The following is a 17,783-nucleotide window of genomic DNA, read 5'->3' on the forward strand; positions in this document are numbered from 1 at the left end:
TGTGCATTATGTCTCAATCAAATGGGGTTCACTTCTGCCCCACACATCTAGGCCATTGAAAAAGTTGACATTATTGCCACACTGCTCAATTACCACAACCAGCAAAGTTAAAAATCACACAACACCAGGTTATAGTCCAACAGGCTTATTTGGAAGCACTAGCTTTTGGAGCACTGCTCCTTCATCAGGTGGTTATGCAGTATAAGATCATAAGACACAGAATTTATAGCAAAAGTTTACAGTGTGATGTAATTGAAATTATATATTGAAAGATCTGGATTGTTTGCTAAGTCTCTCATCTTTGAGAATGAATGTGTTGGTTTCACTTCTTTCATATGTAAGTCACAGAACTTTTTTTAAAAAAAAGTTACATTCTCAAGTGAACTTTAACAATTGGTTATAGTCCAACAGGTTTATTTGGAAATACTAGTTCATCAGGTGGTGAACTAGTGCTTCCAAATAAACCTGTTGAACTATAACCTGGTGTTTTGTGATTTTTAACTTTGTACTCCCCAGTCCAACACCGGCACCTCCACATCATCACAACGAGCAAGGTTTTGAAGGCACAGCATCCTTTGGTTGGAAATGTGCCTGGAGAATATGATTGTTAAATTGAACATCTTCCTACTGCTCCTTCCTCCAGCTTCCCTGCTTGATATTTCCCACAATCGTGTACGCTCAGTAAGGTATTTTTCCCTGGATGTACAGTGTGGCTGTGGGGAAGCTCGCAGAATCAACTCTGTACCTAAAATGATTTCAAGGTTTGGCAATATGTGGATAATTTGAAGTTTACATTTTATTGCTTTAAAACAAACACTCAGCCATAAAATGAATAATTATATTTTTACAAATAAACCTTGTTAAAAGTGGTAATGCTTTATAATCCCCATTTGTGAAGACCGTCCTGTTATTAAATCCACCATCTGGCTGTGATTATTTTCCATGCAATCTTTGCCACATGTGTTGATTATAAGTACAATTCTGTTTAACAGTTGATAGCATTCCAAAGAGCATACAGTACAGAAACAGCCTTTCAGTTCAACTGGCTGTGCATTCTACATGAACGTCTTCCAAATCCACTCCATCTCACCATAACAAAAAGACCCTGCTAATCTATCTATCTTTGATTCGCTGTAGACAACATTACTACCACTCTGCATAGGTGGTGAATGGAATGACTATTGATAGGAGATGGGTTGGATGCCAATCAAACAGGCTGCCCTGTCCTGGGCTTTGTTGATCTTATTGACTGTCACTGGAGCTGCATTTCTTCCGACAGTTGGAGAATGTTCCATCACACTTGTTCTTTGTAGATTACAGACAGGCATTGGGAAGTCAGATGATGATTGGTGTTCTTAAATCTGAATTCCCAGCTTTTGACCTGCTGTTGGAGCCACAGTACTTGTAAAGCTTGTCCAGCCTAATTTCTGGTTGAAGGTACCTCCCTCTTCTTCCCCCCCCCCCCCCCCCCCAAAAAAAAGATGATGGAATATTTGAAGGTGATAATGCCATTGAATATCAAAGGAAAATACCTAGATCCTGTTTTGGAGACATTCTGGCACTTGTGTGGTGTGAATGTTACATGCTACTTGTCTGTAACATCTGAGTACTATCCAGGTCTTTTTTGGCATGTCTGCTTCATTAACTATATTCCCAATCCTAATCTTGTAATGGACGGAAGTCATTAGTGAAGTGGCTAAAAATGTTTGGCCCAGAGAACTATCCGACGAAGTTGGGCTTTTGTTTAACAGTGATAGCATCCCTATCTTTGATCCAGGACGCTTGGGTTCAAATCCTATCTCCAGAAGTGTCATAACATGCCCAAGCAAGTTGTTTAGAAAATATCTGCCCTGAGCAACTTACGCAGCTAAGTCTGGGTCTGTGATAATTGGTTTTCACCAACCGCAACTATCTTCCTTTTTATGTTAGAACTGACCACAATCCTGGAGATTTGTCTATGAATCCAATTAACTTTATTAGGGTTCCTTTGTGCTATGCTCAGTGAAATGCTGCTGTAGTGTTGAACTCTCACCTCGTTTGAGCCCTTTGACCATGTTTGGTCTAAGATTATAATACAGTTTAGCATCTGGTAGTCCATCCAAAACCTAATGTAAGGATCAGTAAGCAGGTTATTGGCTGTTCTATGCTGTTTGGTAAATGTTAAAATTGTGTTCCACAATTTTGCTGATGTATGAGTTAACTGCTGAGACAGTAATCAGCCAGATCAGATTTGTCCTTTTGTTTTTGCAGACAAAACATACTTGGTGGTTTTACCATGTTGTAGGGTAGCTATCAAGATTGGAGCTATAATGGAGTAGCATGGTCAATTCTGGAGCACAAGTTTTCAGTACAAAGGGATTTTTTAAATTGTGGCTACAAACCTCTGCTTTATGCAATGCATTCAGTAGTTTCTTGATATCGCGTGGAGTGAATAGAATTGGTTGCAGACTAGCAAGGGTAGGAACTTCAGGAGGAGACAGATGGATCATCCCCCTCCGGTGCTTATGAAACGAAGTTTGATAGAAAGCTACATTAGAGGACTCAAAGATAGTGTTCAAAACCATGGTGGAAAAGGTAGGTTTTAAGACATCGTAAGAGGTGAGCAAGGGTCCAGAAGTTGATCCAAGAGTGTTGGGCCTTGATAGCTGGAGGTACAGTCTCCAATAATAGTGAGAGAAAATCATGGATATACAGGAGGTCAGATCTTAGGAGTGTGAAAATCAGTGGGTTGCCAGACTGGAGGGGATTACAAAGATGCAGAGATATAAAATGTGGATGAAAACTTTAAAATTGCCTCAAAGCTGGAGCAGAATGGATCATTTTAACTGCAGTTTAAAGTGTACATATTTACCAGATAGAAATACAACTGTTCAGCATCAGTGTTATATAAGATTCCAATGATAAAATGTTCTTGAGAATTTGCTGAAAAAGTTTTTTGAAGTTTAATCTCAGGAGAATGGAATAGCAAAACCAATTAATTATTGAGGTTAATAGTGACTTAAGAATTTATTTCACATATTTGACCCAGATTGCCTCCGATTCTTTCTCTATCTTCAAATAAACCAGAATGTTGTGTGACTCTTGAAGTGTTGGAAACCCAACCCTTGTAACCTGTGCTTCCAGCTTGAGGAATTAATTCTTGGAAATCAAAGTTGGAATTTTACCGCTTGGAAGGATATTGTTATTAAGAATTAAATAAAATGGAATACCAAGGCAGAGAGGCAGAGGCACATCTGGGATGTGATGATGGAGGTGAATGGCACTGGGGTGAGGGGAAGGGTGATGTTTCTGGAGAGCTGGTTTTTGAGGGTAACAGGAATAGGTGGCTAGGAAGATGAATGTAAAGATTCTGGTTCAGAGGACCTGGCAGCAGGGCCATAAGAAGTTTAATGTCTTTCCCTCAGGGATGGTTAAGGTCAGTGAATGCATCCACTGACCCCTGGTGCTATTCAATGCCACATTCTATCGCTCAATGATACAGAATGCTATTAAATCAGGATTCACATACAACAGTCCTTGACATTTTCCAGAAAGTGTATGGACACTCGGTGTTTTTCCCTTGGCTGTGCCACCCAGTCACTTCGTGACTGACTCATCTGGGAATTTGCAGATTGCTGCTTGACAATTCACCTTAGAGGGAACATTGACTCTGAATCTGCCAGATGTCACTTCAACTTGCCCTTCTACACAATCCAAGAAACTGAACCCAGCTCCTGCTGCTTCACACAAAACCCAGCTCTGGCCGGCATATCACCCAAACAGTACAACACAATCACTGACTTCTCTCGATGTTAAAAGTTACATACAGTTGGTTCTACTATAACACGGTAGTTCCATTCTTATAAGAAAATCGTGTAATAGCAGCACCATTTAAGCTAATGGGACTGGAATCACATTATAGCCAGCACATGCTTTAAAGGTCACGCTTTAGAAACAGTGTTCCCAATGCATCAGTCGTTATAGTGAATTAGCATTAGTAAAATGTGTGTTTTAGCAGAACGACTGTACTCTCGAGCACTGTAAAGCTTGTGGATGATAGGTACACCTGCATTTCCTGAGCCCCAAAGAGGAAATGGTTCTCTTTAGGGTCTGACTTCTACCACAGCTGTGGCATCTAACATTGTTGAGAATTGACGCCAGTGTATTCCTAGGTGAAAGTGAGGTAATTAACGCTATTCACCTTATCTGGTGTGGCTTACATGTGACTTCAAATTTCTTTAAAAAGTCTCTCACTTCACACTCATCTTGCTATTTGGCACAATGTACAGCTAACTTTAGCACAGCATAGGGCAGTTTCTTTCATTTAACTTTTAATTTATTGTTGTTGCTCCTGGCATGTCCTCCTACACTCTGCATTGGCAGAGACTATGACATAGATCTTGCTCTCTTAACAGTGTCTGCTCAAGCTCCACATTCCTGTTCCAGTATTTGCATGGATAATTTACTAATCTGCCATCCTTGCAACGATGCATAAAATCCAGCAACTTACCACAATACTTCCCAAAATATTCTTCAGATTTTGCTGTCATGCGTGTGGATGAATCACCTTCCTGCAAATTGGGTGGGGCTCTCTTCAATTAAAGCTTCACATTTGAATTCCTTGTGCAACTGCACTTTTTTTTAAAAGCCCTTCTTAGGATATTGCTGTTGGCTCTAATGCCCTTCTCAAATTGCCCTTGTATTGTGTGGCCTGTGAGCACATTTCAAAGTCAACCACTTTGCTGTGGGTCTGGAGTCACGTGTGGGCCAGATGAGGTATGGATAGCAATTTCCCTTTCTAAAGCACATTAGTTAACCAGCTGAGTATTTATGACAATCAATAGTGGTTACATGGTCATCATTAGACTACTTTTAAAATTCAATTTAATTCACCTTTATTGAATTCAGAATTCAAAATTCACTATTTGCTATAATTGGATTTGAACCCACAACCTTAGAGGATTAGTTGGAGTCACTGGGATATTTCCCGCCGTACCAACCAGTACCCTTCAACTGACACCCTCCTTCGACTGACTGAACTGGTCCTCACCCTGAACAACTTCTCTTTCCAATCCTCCCACTTCCTCCAAACCAAAGGAGTTGCCATGGGCACCCGCATGGTGCCCAGCTATGCCTGCCTCTTCATAGGATATGTGGAACAGTCCATCTTCCGCAACTACACTGGCACCACCCCCCACCTTTTCCTCCGCTACATCGATGACTCTATCGGCGCTGCCTCGTGCTCCCATGAGGAGGTTGAACAGTTCATCCACTTTACCAACCCCTTCCACCCCGACCTCAAATTCACCTGGACCATCTCAGACTCCTCCCTCCCCTTCCTAGACCTTTCCATTTCTATCTCGGGCGACCGAATCAACACAGACATCTACTTTAAACCGACTGACTCCCACAGCTACTTAGACTACACCTCCTCCCACCCTGCCCCCTGTAAAAATGCCATCCCATATTCTCAATTCCTTCGTCTCCGCCGCATCTGCTCCCAGGAGGACCAGTTCTAATACTGTACAGCCCAGATGGCCTCCTCCTTCAAGGACCACAGATTCCCCCCAGACATGATCAACGATGCCCTCCATCGCATCTCCTCCACTTCCTGCTCCTCTGCCCTTGAGCCCCGTCCCTCCAACCGCCACCAGGACAGAACCTCACTGGTTCTTACCTACCACCCCACCAACCTCCATATACAGCGTATCATCCGCCGTCATTTCCGCCACCTCCAAACGGACACCACCACCAGGGATATATTTCCCTCCCCTCCCCTCCCCTATCAGCGTTCCGAAAAGACCACTCCCTCCATGACTCCCTTGTCAGGTCCACACCCCCCACCAACCCAACCTCCACTCCCGGCACCTTCCCCTGCAACCGCAAGAAATGCAAAACTTGCGCCCAGACCTCCTCCCTTACTTCTCTCCAAGGCCCCAAGGGATCCTTCCATATCCGCCACAAATTCACCTGCACCTCCACACACACACATCATCTATTGTACCCGATGTGGCCTCCTCTATATTGGGGAGACAGGCCGCCTACTTGCGGAACGTTTCAGGAAACACCTCTGGGACACCCGGACTAACCAACCCACCACCCTGTGGCTCAACACTTTAACTCCCCCTCCCCCTCCACCAAAGACATGCAGGTCCTTGGACTCCTCCATCGCCAGACCATAATAACACGACGGTTGGAGGAAGAGCGCCTCATCTTCTGCCTGGGAACCCTCCAACTACGAGGGATGAACTCAGATTTCTCCAGTTTCCTCATTTCCCCTCCCCCCACCTTGTCTCAGTCGAATCCCTCGAACTCAGCACCGCCCTCCTAACCTGCAATCCTTTTCCTGACCTCTCTGCCCCCACCCCACTCCGGCCTATCACCCTCACCTTGACCTCCTTCCACCTATCACATCTCCATCACCTCTCCCCCAAGTCCCTCCTCCCTATCTTTTATCTTAGCTTGGTGGACACACTTTCCTCATTCCTGATGAAGGGCTTATGTCCGAAACGTCGAATTTCCTGTTCTTTGGATGCTGCCTGACCTGCTGCGCTTTTCCAGCAAAACATTTTCAGCTCTTCATCACTGGGATATTAGTCCACTGATATTAGTACTGTGTCATCCCTTAGTGATCCTAATACCTCAGTCAGAAGTTTATGGGTTAAAGTTCAACTGCAGGACTGAAGTACAAAAGTCTGGTATGATGCTTTTGGTGCAGTAGTTTTGGAGGTGCTGTCTTTTCATGCTGTGACGTTAAATTAAGGCCATCATTATCCTTATCCTCTTACGTAGTATGAACGATTCCTGTCCTTTTGAAGAAGTGTAGGGAAGTTCTCGCTGCTCTCCTAACCCTGTTATTTATGCCTCAATCAACATTACAAATACAAACAATCTGGTTATTATTACTTCTTCCTTGTTTCTGGGAACGTTTTGTGCCCAAATTAGCTCCTATATTTCTTACATTATCACTGTTTCAAAAAATATTTTACTGGCTCCATTGGGACAAAAGGTCATCATTGCAAGTTTTTCTTTCTAATCTGCACGAAGAGACTGATAAATAATAAAACTGCACACATGCTACATATTAAGTGGAATTAACCGATCTTGCAACATCCTCCGCGTCAATCTCAGGAATAGAGACAAACAAACACTGCAGATACTGGAATCCAAGGTAGACAAGGAGGAGGCTGGAAGAACACAGCAAGCCAAGCAACATCAGGAGGTGGAGAGCTCAATGTTTCAGGTGTAAACCACCTGCAGCCCCGAAGAAGGGTTACACCCGAAATGTTGACTTCTCTACCTCTTGATGCTGCCTGGATTGCTGTGTTCTTCCAGCCTCCTGCTTGTCCACCTTAAATCTCAGGAATGTCTTGACTTCATGGCTCAATCTAAGAGTTGTTTCCATGCCAGGTCTCTGCTGAAGGCACACATGCCTAGGCCTTTCATTCAGAGGTAGAGGTGGAGTTGCTAAACATGACCCCTACAGACCAAATAGGAATTCGCTACTGGTCAGAACTTAAAGCTGGGGAATATGCTGGTGAATGCACAGCACAAACATTCTGGCAGATGTATAGAAAAGGTATTGAAAGAAAGTGTGTTGTTACTTTTGCCGTCTCTTATGCCTGCTAGGCGTCTGGTGTTTTACTTGTTCTTGTGTGTTAGAAGACATCTAATATCAGGAAATGAATCGTAAATCATTGAATTCCCACAGTGTGGAGGCAGGCCATTTGGCCTAACAAGTTCACACCAGCTTTCCAAAGAGCATCCCACCCTTACTCACCCCCTACTCTCTGTTTCCCATAGCTAATCCACCTAATCTACACATTCCTGGACACCATGGGCAATTTAACATGGCCAATCCACTTAACTTACATGTCTTCAGACTGAGAGAGGAAACCCATGAAGACCTGGGGAGAATGTGCAAACTCCACTCTCACAGTAGCCCGAAACAGGAAGTGAACCAAGGTTCCTGGCGCTGTGAGGCGGCAGTGTTAGCCACTTGGCTGTCCCCCAATGTTTAACAGATTGCAACATAGAAATATGAAGTTGCTATTAACAGCTTCTTTTACTAGAATTATCCATATTTCTCAAACACATTCCAGTTATCAACTGCCATCGTGTGTATGAGATTTTGTTTTATCTAACTTATTACAGTACACCATTTTCTTCATGATAAAGTTTGAGAGCTTTCCCCCTACTGCAGAGATTATTTTCCATATTTATTTTCACTTTTCAGCAGCGAATACACATTGGAGGTGTCAGCTATGGCTCAGTGGGCACCAATCTCAGCTCTTGATTTGCAAGGGTTGGACCCCAAGTTGGCTTGGGTTAGTGTCAGCAAAAAGGGCGCATTGGTAGAATGCTGCTTGTGTGATTGGAAGCCAGAGTCCAGTGGTGTTCCACAAGTGTCAGTGCTGGGCCTCTTATTGTTTGTGATATTCAGAAATTATGTAGATGAGGGGGATGTTAAGTAAGTTGGCAGATTGGCCGGGTGGTTGATTGTGAGGAGGAAGGTGTTAGGTTCTAGGAGGATACACACAGATCAGTAGATCAGTGGCAGATGGAATTGAACCCGGATAAATGTGAGGTTGTACCCTTTGGAAGCAGTAACAAGACAAGGTAGCACTCGATGAATGACCGGACATGAGGAAGCTTGGAGGAAAAGAGGGAAGTTGGGTGCTTGTCCACAGATCTCTGAAGGTGGGTGGACAGGTTAATAGGGTAGTTAAGGCATATGGAGTGCTTGCCTTTATCAGACATGGCATGGATCATAGGAGCAGGGAGGTATGTTGGAGATATACAGAACTTTGGCGAGGTCATAGCTGAAATACTGCATGTAGTTCTGTAAGCCACACTATAGGAAAGACAGGGTTGCACTGGAGGGGACTGAGAGGAGATTCACCAGGATGTTGCCGGAGATGGAGCAGGTTAGCTGTGAAGAAAGGCTGGATAGGCTCAGATTGTATTTTTTTAAAGCAGAAAATTGTTGAAGGGGAATCTGATTGAGGTGAGTGGATAGAAAGCGGCTGTTCACTTTTGTTGAAGGTTCAAGAAAAAAGGAGAATAGTTGAAAGACATGAGGGTTACAGGGAATTTGAGGAATATCTTTTTCACTCAGAGTGTGGTGGGATAGCTGAGGTGGGTAACTTCACAATTTTTTATAAGAACTTGGATGAGTACTTGAAGTGCCATAATATTCAAGGCTGTGGGCCCAGTGGGGGAAAGTGGAGCAAGTGGATTCTGCAATTCTTAATGGAGATACTAACCTATTTAGGTGGGCAGTGAATGATGCCTTGTGTGTTCTGGATTATAATAAATTAGTGGATTGTAAGCTTTTGTAGTAAAACCAGCTATTTCTACAAATGTGATTTATGAGATTGCTGATGTAACTGGGAAAATCATTAATTACCTAACAAACTAGTACGGCTGTTATTTTTCTATGTACCTCTTCTAATACCAATGGGCAAAGGTTAACACCACGCAATTATATTGCTGCAAGCAAGGGACAAACTGCAAGTGATATCGACAAGTTAGTACAAGTTTGTTGAGGTTCCCAAAACTGTTCACCATTGGTATTTTATCTCCTCATGTTGCCATGATTACTTATCTCAATTATTGTTGGATCGTCAGCAGGATGGCAGATGATGAACAGGATGAGCCGTGGTCATTAACCATATTGCAGTTCCTATGTTTTTGTTTTCAATAACAGCAGCCCTCAATCTGTAAATAAGATTTAGTTACGATACTTAAAAGTATCTGGGTAGGTACATGTATAGGAAAGATTTAAATGGATAAGGGCTAAGCACGGGGAAATGGGGTGAGTCTAGTTTGGGAGACATGGTCAGCATGGACGAGTTGGACTGAAGGGTCTGTTTTCATGCTGTAGGACTCCATGACTCTGGTTGTGCCTGATCTCTGCTCAAAGATTGCAACCAGGCTTGCTGGCTTTGGTTGAAAATATTCCCTGGAACTTCCATCTGGTGACCACTTGCCTCAATCACTCCACTCAATCCTTTGTCTCCAATCTTTCTGGTGTTTTTTTTATGAAGATTAATAAAGAGGTTATTACCATCTGGAACACAGTCCCTGAAAAGGTTAGTGAAAGCAGATACAGTGAGAACTTTCAAAAGGGAACTCGGTAAGTAGTTGTTGGGGCTAAAAAAAAAGCCATCAAGAAGGAACAGGAGGAAGTGCAAGTAAATTGGATCATTCTTTCAAAGAGATAGCACAGGCACAATGGACTGAACGACCCCCTTCTGTGTTTTATCATTCCACAAATCTGTGAAAGTCTGCCAAGTAATTCGAGGGGAAAAGAGAAAACGAGGGAATACATCTTTTTCCATGGTGCCAATTTGATTTTTCTCTTGGGTTTACTAACAGTAGTCATCTTGACATGCATCACTACTTCCTACAGACTTCAGAGCAATCCTGAACAGTTGCCAACCTTACTCCCCTACTGTCAGCCCCAGGAATTCCTCCACACACAGTTTGACACATCCTAGGCTTGGCCCTTCCTGAGTGTTCTGGAAAAAAAACAAAGCCTTTTCCTCTATCTGCTCCAACTTGCAGCCTTGATCCCAACCAATCTCCAGTCCCCTAGCTCACTTACACAGCCCTGCCCATCCTGACTGTGCCATCAACTGCTGGCCCTGCACCAAGACTGTCCATGAGGAATATCATTGGAACTTCATCATGAAAAGGGCTTTACAAATTGGCAGCATTTATGACCTTACTCTTTAGAAAGACATTCAAAATTGTGATTATGATAAATGCAGTTGAATTGGAACTGTATTCAATTGAGATCTATCTTCAACCAGCTGCATTGTTAGTCCTGTGAAAAATTCAATTCCATTTCAATCTTACCTTATCATTTTCCTTTGCTGTAGCCAATAGTTAACAAATCACATCTTCAGATCATAGAACAAAGAATAGTACAGTACAGGAACAAGCCATTTGGTCCACTATGATGCCTTTATAAACTAAAGACCTTTTACTTGTATGTGGTCTATACCCATCTATTCTCTGTCTGTTCGTACACAGTCACCATTTAAAAGGCATGTTGGCAGAGACAATTAATCAGACAGTGAATAAAAATAATATTTGAGGATGTGAAATTTGCAACATAAGGCGTTGTTGAGATGAGCAATATTAACGCATTTAAGGGGAAACTACATAGGCACAAGAGGGAGAAAAGAATGTTCCTATAATAGCAGAGTCATTGAGTCTATAGTACAGAAACAGGCCCTTCAGCCCATCTTGTCTATGCCAACCAACAAACACCAAAATATACCAATCCCATCTACCTGCACTTGGGCCATGGCCTACTCCACCCTGGCATTTTAAGACCTCGTCCAGATATTTCTTAAATGTTGTGAGAATACATGTCTTCACCAGTCTCTCAGGCAGTGTGTTCCTTATTTCTACCACCCTCTGGCAACATAACACCATAGACAGAGAATTGTGTTATGACGTTGTAACAAAGTTATTGGGCAATTGAGATTCTGTGCCTCTGCGTGTGTGTGGTTATGATACAAACACATGATGAATACTGAAAGAAATGGTACACAGGATGAAACCTATCCATCACTCAATTACTTTGGATAAAGCAAGTGAACTATTGTCACATGTTGTAATTGAGTTTCAATTGATGAATCTCCAAGGGGGGTAAATTAATGAATCCCCAGAATTTCCATCCACCCATATATCCTACATCAGCAGGTTTTTGGTTCTAATGTACACAGTATTTTTTTCCCAAACTGATGGTTCTTCTTAAGGTCTGGACTCTTGTTTTCAAATCTGCCATTTTAACATCAATTTCTCTCTCTCTCTGAATTGTCCTGTGGCTCTGTTGTTCTCTCCTTTTCCTTTGCCTCCTTTTCCTATTAATCAACCCTGGTGTTTTATCTGTCACTTCAGTTATCTCTCCCAACTAAATCCTCTTCCTCCCAACAATCTCAACCACATCCTTTTCCTCCATTTACCTCAAACAATGACAGCTTTCCTAACTTCTTTCACAATATATTTTGTTAGCTCAAGAATTACAAAATTAAAAAAGACTCAAAAAAATCACTTTCTCTGTACATTGATTTTAGCAACTTCAGGTTGTATTATTCTCACACTTTGTCACTTTTGATCATAGAAATCCATGATCTTAAGAACTTAATTCCCAGCTTCTTCAGATCTTAGCCACTCAGACGATATCCTTCCCATTTTCCACGACTTTCTCCTAATCACTTGGCCCCTTCTTTTTAGAAGTTATTTTCTTCATCTTTTTCTTCCTGATGGACTTCCCGAATTGTGATTTGCTGATCTCAGTTGGTATTTTTGTACCTATATTCGCACCATCAATCCCAATTCCAACTTGCACTTTAAATATATATATTTGATAAAATGATGACATTCCCTATAAATATGTGAGAAAATTGTGTGTTGTGGCTATTTATCACTTGAGATTTTTGGGGTGATTTTGATCAGTTCATAAAAATGTTCAAAGAAAATGAGACAAAAGTACTTTCTCTCGATTGTCTTTCTGAACAGTGTCTTGGAGCTTGTTATTCAATTTCTGGAGACTGTCTGGCTTAATGTACAGCACCATATGTGAAAGAGGGTCTGTGAATCCCAGCACAGATTTCAAAGGCCTTGGAGTGGAACCACATTGGGATTCACAAGTTCATTCACAGTCTTCTGTGAGCAGTGGTGATAGTTAATTAGTGAGGAAAGGAATGACCAAATTGCATTATAAATTCGCAAGATTGTTAATGGTGTTGAGGTGACAGGCATTAACTGCAGCTTCACTTGTGTTCTTATATATAGGAGCAGATTGAAACAGTGGTTGTTGAGTTGGGCAGTGCATGTCTGTAATGTGATTCTCTCTCAATGAAATCTCATAAAGTTGTTACAATGAGACTCTAATTATTTCCTTCACTGCTTGGCTATTTAAAATAGAAAAACTTTACAACTAATTCTTAACTTACATGGTCTGCTGTATTCTTTATTACTACTGTTTAAGAAAGGTGGTAAAGACAAGCCAGGGAACTATAGACCAGTGAGTTTGACCTCAGTGGTAGACAAGTTGTTGGAGGAAATCCTGAGGGACAGGATTAGGGATCGTTAACATGGTTTTGTGCGTGGGAAAACATGTCTCACAAACTTGATTGTGTTTTTTGAAGAAGTAACAAAGAGGATTGATGAGGGCAGAGCAGTAGATGTGATCTATATGGACTTCGGGTAAAACGGCAATTTTCCTGCTCCTCGGATTCTGCCTGAACTACAGTGCTTTTCCAGCACCACTCTAATCCAGAATCTGTATGGACTTCAGTAAGGCGTTCGACAAGGTTCCCCATGGGAGACTGATTAGCAAGGTTAGATCTCACGGAATACTGGGAGAACTAGCCATTTGGACACAGAACTGGCTCAAAGGTAGAAGACAGAGCGTGGTGGTGGAGGATTGTTTTTCAGACTGGAGGCCTGTGACTAGTGGAGTGCCACAAGGATCTGTACTGGGTCCTCTACTTTATGTTATTTACATAAATGATCTGGATGTGGGCATAAGAGGTACAGTTCGTAAGTTTGCAGATGACACCAAAATTGGAGGTGTCGTTAACAGCGAAGAGGGTTACCTCCGATTACAACAGGATCTTGATCAGATGGGCCAGTGGGCTTAGAAGTGGTAGGTGGAATTTAATTCCGATAATTGTGAGGTGCTGCATTTTGGAAAAGCAAATCTTAGCAGGACTTATACACTTATTGGTAAGGTCCTAGGGAGTGTTGCTGAACAAAGAGACCTTGGAGTGCAAGTTCATAGCTCCTTGAAAGGGGAGTCGCAGGTCGATAAGATAGTGAAGGTAGCATTTGGTACGCTTTCTTTTATTGGTCAGAGTATTGAGTACAGGAGTTGGGAGTCATGTTGTGGTTGTACAGGACATTGGTTAGGTCACTGTTGGCATATTGCGTGCAATTCTGGTCTCCTTCCTATCGGAAAGATGTTGTGAAACTTGAAAGGGTTCAGAAAAGATTTACAAGGATGTTGGCAGGGTTGGAGAATTTGAGCTATAGGGAGAGGCTGAACAGGCTGGGGCTATTTTCCCTGGAGTGTTGGAGGCTGCGGGGTGGCCTTATAGAGATTTACAAAATTATGAGGAGCATGGATAGGGGTCAGGGAGGGCATAGGTTTAGGGTGAGAGGGGAAAGATATAAAAGAGACCTAAGGGGCAACTTTGTCACACAGAGGATGATACGAGTATGGAATGAGTTACCAGCGGAAGTGGTGGAGGCTGGTACAATTGCAACATTTAAGAGGCATTTGGATGGGTCTATGAATAGGAAGGGTTTGGCGGGATATGGTCTAGGTGCCGGCAGGTGGGATTACATTGGGTTGGGATATCTGGTCAACATGGACGGGTTGGACCGAAGGGTCTGTTTCCATGCTGTACCTCTGTATGACTCTATGACTCTATGTGTCTTGCAGTTAAGTGGTGCTAATGGAACAATATTGCTCAAACAAAGGAAGATAACCCAATTAATCGACAGGTCGTTATGCAAAGGCATGGCAGCTTGATGCCAAAACTACAGTATTTGTGCTGCTTCACACAAAAAGAAAGAATTGCATTTACGTGGCAGTTTTCATAAGCTCGCTATCAGCTATCAGCATAATTGTAAAGAATGGTAGAGCAGGCTGAATGAGCTATCTAGGAGAAAGTGAGGACTGCAGATGCTGGAGATCAGAGCTGAAAATGTGTTGCTGGAAAAACGCAGCAGGTCAGGCAGCATCCAAGGAGCAGGAGAATTGACGTTTCTGGCATGAGGGTCGTGTCTTTTTGTGGCTAGCTAACCCTCTCTCCCTCATAGCCCTACACACGGATGAAAAAAAACCCACCATTTCGACTGGGACAACACATCTATCCTTGGGATAGGCTAAGCAAAGACATGCCAGAGAATTCCTAGAGGACTGGCACTCCAAACACAACGCCAAAAACAAACACATAAATCTAGATGCCATCTATTAACCCCTCAGAAAACGAACAGGAAATGACATCACCACAAACCCCAGGAACCTCATCCAGGAGAAAGATATAAATAGAAAACAGGAGACAACAGCTTCGCTTCACTTGGAGGTCGCCACTGATGATGTTACCTAGCCAGGTAATGAAACGTCTGGATATCAAACCTACAGCTCAGCGAGCAAACCTACACCCTAAATCTTTTGTATCTACCCAGATTTGCCCTCAGTTTAATGTCTCTTCTGAAAAAGAATGCCCCTTTGATGGTGCAGCTTTTCATTGGGATTGCATCAGTATTATCTTGGATTTTGTGCACACATCTCTGGCTTGACCTCTTGAACTCACAATGTTCTTCACAGAAATGAGAGAGAGCTACTGCCTGAGTCATTGCTGATTTCCTTTACTGATGACCAGCATTCATGCCTTCGCAAAGGCTGTAGGTTAGAAAACTGCCCCTAATTTGGTTTCTGCTTAGTTCTGGTATATCATGGCTCTATTAAGGTAATTAATTGCAGGACAACAATTGTGTGACGAAAGTGTTTGTGGTCAATGTAAAGTGTTCACTTTGTGATTAGGATGGGGGGGAAATGATTTGCAAGAGGAAGCATTAGTAAAATGCAGGACTCCATCCTGAGTAAGGTGCCCTGTCAGGGGAATGTTATCTGAAGTAAGATCCTGTTGACAGAAATCAGGAACAACATTGAATTATTCTCCTCCAGGTCCAAGAGGGGGAGGACCACCGGACACCGTCTTTTCCCCTTTCCCTGTATAAAAAGCAGACAAAAACACGAAGAAGAAGTTCTGCAGCTTGGATGGGACGGAGTTGGGAAGATGGGAAGTGTTTATCCCAGCTGAAGTCAGACTTCGTTACATTCCAGGGAGTTCCAACAACAGAACATTAAGTGAGAAGAAGTGAAAACAGTGCTTTAAAGTGAAGGGCAAAAAAAAAAATACAATTTTGATTTGTAGAGATTTGTTTCGAAAAAGTGAATTGCCGAGATTAACTTGTTACCATTTAGACACAGGGGAAGTAAGTTGGAAGCCAAGACTGAACTCTTTCTGCTTTCTCCTGAGGAATGATCCATTCCGCTCAAGTTAACAAGAACAAATTCTGAACAGTCCTCTCTGATCGAAAGGTAAGTCTTTACAAAGCAAAGAAATTGTCTCTTGCTTCAACATAGGTCAAGACCTTCTGATTTAATTACATTTCATTTCTGAAAGCTTATTTATCTTTCAATTTGCCTGAAAAAATAGGAGATCTTAAACAAGTGTATTTTTATTACTGTTTTACTGTTTGAATTTGGCATTCCTTTGTCGCAATACTTTATGTGGCTCGGTATCAAATTGCTGTTTGATAACATTCCTGTGAACCCTTTGGGACTTTTACAACATGAAAGGCACTATATAAAAGCACATTGGTGTTGAAACATTAATCATAATTATTTAAGACTCTGCCTGTGTTTCTTTAGCAGGAAAACAGATTTCCACCCACATACATTTAGAATCCAATTTTTTTTCTCTCTCTGGTAGCAATGAAGCCCACCCAAATTCAAAATTATGAACTAATGTGACTGACTCAATTCCCTTTGAGTCTCATTCTCTAACAGTAATAGGCCTTCCAGGAAACTGTTGGCAATGTTATCCATTGCCGTACAGATCCAGCCTTCTTAGCTTAGTTTATGAGATAAAGTTTATGAAAAATAACCTCGATATTTGTATTCTGAAATGACAGTAAAACTTGCTTTTCTCACATGAAGTACGGGCTGGATCTTAAAACCAACAGTTTTAGCAGCAGATTTTCTCAATCCCTCAACTTTGTTTGACTTCAAGAACCAAAACTCAATTCAAACAAAAGAAACACTGCCTGGTTTCAGACAAATAGTTTCAGACAGCTCCTTATGAGATATTACCATGAAGGAAGTGTGGTGCAGTATGACATCACAGTGCTGAAAGGGTTAAGTTATGAGAATATGTTATAGGAAGGAGGTGTGTATTTTGTTGGATATAGAGGTGAAGGGGTGATCAAATTGGTATGTTTTAAGGTGATTAAAGAAATTGATAGGGAGAAATTATTTCCTCTGGGTGGGGAGAGCCGAGATGAAGGAGAGAAACTTCAAAATTAGGGCCAGGTCTTTTAGAAAGCCCTTTTCACAACACTGAAAATTTGGAACTCAAAACATTCTTCAGACTTTGGGTTGAATTGGAAATGTCAATTTGTGGGATTGGTAGATTCATATTACAAACACGGTATTAAAGGTTACAGTACCAAGCAGTGCAGATGGCATTAATAAAGAAATCAGCCATCCTCCAACTGGGTGATGGAACAGGCTGGAAGGGCTGACTACTTTATTCCAACTACTATGTCTCTTTATTTGAATTATCTGATGCAGACATCATCCCAGTTCATCATTCATCAACTGTATTTTGTTTCTTTAAAGCAGGTGACAAGTCATTTCCTATGTTCCTATTTATCTGATCAGTGGCAGTAATGGAGCATAATTAGCTGTCAACAATGAAAAAGTGATAAGGTTAAGTAAGTCTACTTCCATTCCCTGGTCCTTTCGCTGTAAACCTGCAACATTTTCCACTTCAGATAATTATCGAAGTGTCTGAGAGCTTTATGCTCCTCATTGTTGGGATTGTCCTGCATTCAGGATAGGGGGTGGAATCCTGCCTCATCAGCCTGGACTAGAAGAAAGTCTTTGACAGGATATTGCACAGTTACTGGGGGACATGCTTACAAAATGGGCTTTGGGAAGGGAATCCACAATTTGATCCAACTGCTCTACACCAGCATCATTAGTG

At 42.0% G+C, this 17,783-nt stretch overlaps 1 protein-coding gene across 1 annotated transcript in view; it reads left to right on the forward strand.

Moving 5' to 3' along the window:
- The first annotated feature begins 15,797 nt into the window (after positions 1-15,797).
- The window catches only part of cemip2 (cell migration inducing hyaluronidase 2), a 91,398-nt gene continuing 89,412 nt past the window's right edge, over positions 15,798-17,783 (forward strand). The window contains exon 1 of the mRNA XM_060839556.1: positions 15,798-16,114. The gene's annotated coding sequence lies outside the window, so the exon portion shown is untranslated. The remainder of the gene's footprint in view (positions 16,115-17,783) is intronic.

Source organism: Hemiscyllium ocellatum, chromosome 2 (assembly GCF_020745735.1).
Source record: "Hemiscyllium ocellatum isolate sHemOce1 chromosome 2, sHemOce1.pat.X.cur, whole genome shotgun sequence".
NCBI classification, from domain to species: Eukaryota; Metazoa; Chordata; class Chondrichthyes; order Orectolobiformes; family Hemiscylliidae; genus Hemiscyllium; species Hemiscyllium ocellatum.